The sequence below is a fragment of the Pongo abelii genome, chromosome 7 (genome assembly GCF_028885655.2).
Source record: "Pongo abelii isolate AG06213 chromosome 7, NHGRI_mPonAbe1-v2.0_pri, whole genome shotgun sequence".
NCBI lineage: Eukaryota > Metazoa > Chordata > Mammalia > Primates > Hominidae > Pongo > Pongo abelii.
Window position 1 is genome coordinate 31,620,521 of NC_071992.2, and position 6,000 is coordinate 31,626,520.

At 41.8% G+C, this 6,000-nt stretch overlaps 1 long non-coding RNA gene across 2 annotated transcripts in view; it reads left to right on the top strand.

The window, feature by feature from the left end:
• Positions 1-5,255, top strand: part of LOC112134588 (uncharacterized) — a 48,206-nt gene extending 42,951 nt beyond the window's left edge. For both annotated transcript variants that reach the window (XR_008527847.2, XR_008527846.2), the window contains exon 4: positions 3,600-5,255. This is a non-coding gene — a long non-coding RNA (uncharacterized LOC112134588). The remainder of the gene's footprint in view (positions 1-3,599) is intronic.
• Positions 5,256-6,000: the final 745 nt, after the last annotated feature.

Sequence of the window (6,000 nt, forward strand, 5' to 3'; positions counted from 1 at the left end):
TCAAGGCCGAGTCAAGAAGAGGACTCAGAGGCGCGTAACAACAGCTTGGTCGAGGATCAGGAGTCTTTGTCAGTGTAACACCCAGAGTGAGCTGTAACGTAAACTATGGATTTTGGGTGAGAATGACATGTCAATGTAGGGTCATTAGTTGTAACAAATGTCCTACTCTGGTGCAGAAAGTCAATAGTGGAGGAGACTCTGCATGTGTGCGGTCAGGATAACAGAACAGAACTCTATTTTCTTTTATTATTATTATACTTTAAGTTTTAGAGTACATGTGCACAATGTGCAGGTTAGTTACATATGTATACATGTGCCATGAACTCTGTACTTTCTGCTCAATTCTGCTATGAATCTAAAACTTCTCTGAAAATTAAAGTCCATTAAAATATTTTCAAATTAAATTGGTTTTAAAAAAGGAAATAAAATTGGATCATTCCCGACTATAGCACAGGTAGCAAGACCAGCCCTATGCCATTCCCTAGGCAGGAAGTTTCAAGCCAGATCACTAGCTCTGGTGCCAATCGATCCCTAGAGATTTGATAATCTTTGCCATGCCCAATAGTAGGAGTGCTCGTTGTTTCATGCATGGCCCCCTGTTCTATCATCTCTCTCCACTTATCCTCTGTTCGTTGAAAACACTTTGGATTGGCTACCCAAGAGCTACTCATAACCCTTTCCCGCTTGCTTTAATAAGGGCTATCAGGAAGGGATTTGGGGAATGTTTTTAAAGGCCACAGACTCTACTGGTAGACCCCCTTTAGCCTGTTGCCCTTTCTCCATTCATCTTGCCTAGAATGTGGATGTAATGTCCGTCTTGTGACTCTGAGGATGAAAGCCACAAGCCAAGGATAGCAGAGTGCAAAGAGAGAAAGAGGCTGGGATATGGATGACATTGTGAACTCTGGACTGCCTATTTAGATACGTTTTGCCTGAGACAAATGGATACTTTATTTGTTTAAGCCCTTTATAGTTGAGATTTTGTTACTTTTAGCCAAACATAATGCCAACTGTTATATTTTTCTACTCTCCAAATGGGCAGAAGGGGCAAATCAGCAAACCTACTGCATAAATATCCAAGTGGGATGCTGGGATCCCTAATTTTTTAATGTGGTTTTTAGTGGGAAAGCATTATTTCTCTACACAGCACAGCACTTCCTGCTAGGTGAAAACTTCTGCTTGCAATGATTCTTTCTTCCCGCTTCCAGGGTTCTGCTTTTATAGATAGGGAGTAGTGGGAGAGGATATTAATTGTGATAGGACTTATGCTATTTCTACCTCATTAACAATTTTTAAAATATTTAAGAAGAATGTGAGATATTGCATCTGAAAGACTATCGACTAAACATGGTTTAGACTAGTGATGGTCTGTGGGTCTAGAAGTAATTTTTTAACATAAAAATCAGTTCACTTCTCTACTCCTCTACTTTCTGTGGTAGATTGTATTACATCTTTGCTCCATTGATGTTGGGCTTGGTCAAATGACTTGCTTAGACCAATGGATGTGAGCAGAGGTTTTCAGCATGCTTGCTGGTTTGGCAGCTTTCCCTCTTGTCTTTCTGCTATCTGCCATTAGCAGAGCATGCTCTGGCAGCTTCCATCTCAGAATGCAGAGGCAGTTGAAGCCATCAGGAACCCAATCTTCAGCTTGAAGCAGAGCCTCCACAATTGACCCACAGAACCATAAGTGAAAAATAAAGTTGGTTCTTGTAAACCATTGAAAATTGGGATTGCTTGTTATGCAGCATTAGGCAATAATAGTTGACTAATACACTTCCAATGTCTTTCAGCTCATTCTGAGTAGAAAGTCAAAGTTTTCAGAGTGATTCAAAAGAATCCTTATATTCTGGCTCCATTTACCTCTCTGACTTCATCTTCAACTACTTTTTTGCCTTCTTACTCTGCTCCAAATACACCATCCTCCTTGTTCCTCTTCTAACATGCCAGATGTGTTTCTGCCTTGGGACTTTGCACTTGCTGTTTCTCCTGCATAGAAAACTTCCTCCAAATTCCTGCATGGCTTATTTGTTAATTTCCCTGTGATTTCCCTTTCTTTAAGAAAGTCATCTCAGTGAGAAATTATCTAACCATCTGACTGTAAACTGCATTTCCCAGTACTCAGTAGCCCCTTCTTTGATTTCCTTTTCTATTTAGCACCAATCATCATTTATCCATTCTCTTCCCACCACCCCACTACAGGACAGGGACTTTATTTTATTCACAGCAGTATTCCCAGGGTCTAGTCAGAGCAGTGTCTGGCACATGGTAGGCAACTGCTGATTATTCATAAATGAACAAAGGGATAAAGGAACAAATTAAAAATCTCAACATAAAAATTTATAAATAATTCTTAAATTATTTAATAAAATATTACATTTTTCTTTAATAAATAAAAACAATATACAAATGACATTTCATAAAAAATCAATAGTTAGAAAAAGAAATATAGGTGCTCTTGTTGGTAATCAAAGGATCAGGAATTAATGTTACAGAGAGGTATTCCATCTCCTTTCAAATTGGCAAATGTTTTAAAGAATTATAATACTCATGATGGCAGGAATTCTCTTTGTCTGGCACGGGTAATCTCACAGACTGTGGGTGGAGATATGTAGAGACTCATCCTCTTGGGAAAGCAATCAAATGCCTTTACATCTTTATACCTTTACATCATTGGTCCACTAATTTCCCTTCTAGAAATCCTTCCCAAAGAAGAAATCAGTGTTGGAGGCAAGAAATTACATATCAGAAAGTTTTTTACAATGTTATTCATAATAACACAAATTTAGAAAAAAATCTCATCAGTCAATAATAGAAGGATCATGACACGAATCATGGTGTATTTTTAGAAATTTTTTGTTTTTTACTTTTTTGATCGATACATAATACTTTTACATATTTATGAGGTACAAAGTATCACATGTACCCCACCAATATGTAAAAGTATTATGTATCAATTATGCTAGAATGTGTCATCATCAAGTCAGGGTATCTGCATGTCCATCATCTTCAGTATTTACCACTTCTATGTGGGAACATTTCAAGTGCTCTCTTCTATTTTGAAATATACAATACATTGCACATGTACCCCTGAATTTAAAATAGAAGTTTTACAAAAACTAGAACAAAAATGCAGAGATGCCAGAGGCTTACATGAGGTCACTTTGCAGCACCAAAGCCCATTGTGATCCACTCCTGTTAACAGAGGTGGGGGGAGTAGATGAATGGGTGGGTGGGGAGTGTAAATGATAAAGCTGGGGCATAAGAGTGGGGAAACATAGGACACCCCCAAATAGCCATCTCATTTTTTCTATTTCCCTCCGTGCCAAAAAAGCACACTTTTACCTAGTAAAGGAAGGTGGTATGGAGCAAGTGAATGTGACTGTCAGTCAAGCAAGCTTGATGCATCACTCCCTGCTTCCACACCTCCATGCCCCCACACAATCCCCGACCTTCCTCTGCCCACTGGGGCACCCAACCTGGACTGTATGTGCTACAGTTCCCTTCATTAGCTCCCCCCACACACTAGCTATCACAGAGATACTCCCTGAGCAAGTAGCCCTGAGCTGAGCCCAGCCCTCTTCCTCCCCGTTTCCGGTAAGTTTTAGGCAGTCATGACCATGGGATGCTGGACCAGGATGGTAAGCATCAGGAAACAGAATCTGGAGAATGCCCAGCTGCTCCCACAGGAAGCATCAGGGAAGAAGAAGAAGAGGTGTGAAGTCTGCCTTCTGTTCTGCTGAGATCCCTTTCACATCTCCTTTGCCTCCAGGCAGTTTTGGTTCCTGGCCATTTCCAGGTGTGACTCACTCAGGATGGTAAGCATCTTCTCTCCTACCCAGAGTAGAGGATGAAGACCTCATCTCAGAGGTTGAAGGGAGTTCCAGAGAGAGGTCTCAAACTTCCAGCATTAACTGCTAAAGAAGCTTCATGAGCTGCTGGAGAACCTGGGAACTGACCAATGATACGGACAGAGCTCAAATACTCTGGGACACTCTAGTAGCTGAGAAAGTTCCAACTCCAGGGTGATAGAGGACTGCCTGGCAAACCATCATCAAAGCAGAAGAACTGATACAAACATCACAGGCCATGGTTTATTACTGAAGATCAGTGCTTACACCCTGCCAGAGGTTCAGAAGCAAATTTATCATCGTTCTCTCTGGAGATGTTGGCCCACATTCTGAAAAGTGTGGTCAGTAGTAGCAACAGAAATCTGTTCTTGCCAAGCACAATGTCACTGTCCCCAGCCCTTCCCCCAACACAACCCAATAGGTGCTTCCTGGCTGTAAACTCGGGAAAGTCACTTGACCTGTCTGAGATTCCACTTCCTAATCTGGCCTGGTGAAGATAAGAAGAACAGTTTATTTAAAGTGTCTAGCAAAGTGCTTGGACCAAAATAGGACCTCTGAAATTGTTATGGTTGTGTTGTTAAGGTGATGTTTTAAGTGCTGATGAGTACAAAGATGGGTAAGATATTTCCTTCTGTTAAAATCTACAATCTAATGAGAGAGAACAAGATGAATGCACACTAACTATCATTCAGAACAGGATAATGGGAAGGTGTGAATTTCTGTGAAAAATCAGAACAGGGAGGAATATGATCCCAGGTGATTGGCAGGGCGTAGGGGTCTGGATTCAACTGGAGAGGGAGCTAGCAGGGAAGGCTTCCTGGAGGATAAGAGTTCAACAAGGGGCAGGTGTAGGATGTGGGTGGCCAAGTGACTGGGCAGAAGGAGCTGCAGAAGTAAGACCCCAAGTCAGGAAGACAAGGGCCTGCTGAGAAACATGAGCTATAAAGTGCAAGTGCAGGAAGAATTGGGATGAGATTAGAAGGGGGTCTGGGGCCAGACTGTGGAAGGCCCAAATGCCGGGCTAAGGAGTTTGTACTTAAGTCAGTGGTCAACGGGGAGTCATTGGAGGCTGTTGAGCAGGAGAGTTGCTTTCTTTACAGCTGTGCCAGACTAAATTAAACCTAAACAGTACTTTATAGCTGGAAAGGGAAGGCCCAGGAATAGCTCTTGACTCAGAAACAGGCATTGGGGAAGGTAATGAGAAACAGTCCTGGCTGATCAAAGCAGAGAGGTTAATTAAATTTGTAATTATTGTGAAAGGCCATTAAAAACCCTAGTTCACTAGAGATAACTGCTCTAGTGGGGCTTCAAAGACGAACACTTTTTTTAACCTTGAATACGGGGATGTTAGCTTCTCTGTGGAGGAGATATGATTAAGATACTTAATAAATGGTAGATAAACATGCACACGTGTGTGTTCTCTGTAAACCCACTCTCCGTCCCTGCATATATCTGTGTAGCTATGTAGGGTGCTCCACAAGAGGGATCCCCAACCCCCAGGCCATAGACCGTTATGGGTCTATGACCTACTAGAAACCAGGCCGCACAGCAGGAGTTGAGCAGAGGGCAAGCAAGCAAAGCTTCATCTGTATTTACAGTCGCTTCCCATTGCTCACATTACAGACTGAGCTACCCATCCTGTCAGATCATCACCAAAGTGTATTTATTGGCACTTATAAATTACATGGTATAATTTTTGGTCCATCTTCTAAAGCCTAGCTGGTAAGAGAAGATGAATTAGGAAGCAATAAAGTGAAAAGATTTTAAGATGAATAAGGAAGCAATAAAGTGAAAATGAATACACACCAGACTTTATGGTCATGGTAGAGAGTTTCAAGAAGGGAAGAGCCAGGAAGGCTTCCTGGAGGAGATGTGAAATTCTGCTGCTGTAGCAGAAACCCAAATTCTAAAAAGCTTAAACACATCAGAAGTGATTAGTCCCATGTGTCTAAGTGTAAGCACCTAGGGATGATACAGTGTGGACTTTCTAGGGCAGCTCCATGCTGTTGGAGACTCCATCCCTTCCTGTGGTTCTCTGCCTTCCTAGTGTACAGATGTGCATCCACATAGTTCAGTGAGTCCACACCCTGTCCACATTCCCATCCCAGAAAGGGGCAAGGAAAGAGGATGCCCCTCCCTCATGTCTAAAACA